Source organism: Myotis davidii, unplaced genomic scaffold, assembly GCF_000327345.1.
Source record: "Myotis davidii unplaced genomic scaffold, ASM32734v1 scaffold93, whole genome shotgun sequence".
NCBI classification, from domain to species: domain Eukaryota; kingdom Metazoa; phylum Chordata; class Mammalia; order Chiroptera; family Vespertilionidae; genus Myotis; species Myotis davidii.
The window spans coordinates 3607712-3609219 of NW_006292095.1; positions in this window are offsets into that span (position 1 = coordinate 3607712).

Sequence of the window (1508 nt, forward strand, 5' to 3'; positions counted from 1 at the left end):
GAAAAAATAAATAAAATTGACAAATATTTATCTAGCTTCACTAAAGAATGAGGAGGAAGAGAAGGAGGAGGAGAAGGAGGAGGACTGATACCACACACACACACACACAAAACAAAAACAAAAAAAAACCCACAAAGAATCATAAGAGACTACCATGAATAAGCATATACACCAATGAATTTGACAACCCAGAAGAAATGCATAAAATGCTAGAAATATGCAACTACCAAGACTGAACCATGAAGAAACAGTAATCTTAACAGGCTGATTACTAGTAAGGAGAGTGAATCCACAATTAAAAACCTTTCAACAAACAAAATTCCAGGACTAAACTTCACTGGTGAATCTTGTCAATTGCTTTCTGGCTCTTATGTAGTTCCTTTGTTCCTTTTTTTTTTTGTCTTGTGTGGTCTTCCTTTGTCATATGATGATTTCTTGTAGTGTATAGTTTGATACCTTCTTTTTCTCCTTTATTTTATTTTATTTGTCCCTCACAATTTATCCCCTTTATACTCATATATTCTTTTCCCCATCCACCCTCCTCCCTGCAATCATCTCACTGTTGTCCAAGAGTTCTCTCTCTTTTTTTTCTTTTTTGATTAATCCCTCTATCCACCCACTCCCTACCCCTGCAAGCTGTCTGCCTGCTCTCTATCTATGAGTCTGTCTCTATTTTGCTTCTTAGTTCAGTTTGTGGATTAAATTCCACATAAGTGAAATCATATGGTTCTTATCTTTCTCAGACTGGCTTATTTCACTTAGCATATGGTAATGTAATCCAGTCAATCCATGCTGTCACAAAGTGCAAACCTTTCTTCCTTTTTATAGCTGAGTAGTATTCTACTATGTAAATATACCATAGCTGTTTTATTCACTCATCTATTGATTGCTTGGGTTTCTTGCAAATCTTGGCTATTGTAAAAAAAAAAATACTGCAATGAGCATAAGGATGCATATATTCTTTCAAAGTAATGTTTCAAGTTTCTTTGGATAAATTCCCAAAAGTGGAATTTCTGGAACATAAGACATTTTCAATTTTAATCTTTTGATGTTAATTCTATACTGCTTTCCACAGGGGCTGCACCAATCTGCATTTTCACCAACAGTGCATAAAAACACATGCAATGGGCTAAAGATAGTCTATTCAATTAATGATGTTGGAAAAATTGGACAGATACACACAAAAAATGAAATTAGACCACCTTCTCATACCACACATAAGAATAAACTCAAAATGAATTAAAGGCTTAAAAATGTTAGCCTGGCTGGTGTTGCTCAGTGGTTAAGCATCAATCTATGAACCAGAAGATCACAGTTTGATTCTCGGTCAGGGTACATGCCCAGTTGTGGGCTTGATCCCCATTTGGGGACATGCAGGAGGTAGCCTATCAATGATTCTTTTCATCCCTGTCCCTTCCTCTCTGAAATATATATATATATATATACACACACACACACACACACACACACACAAATAGGTTATCAGATGGTATAGATCCTCTCCCTCA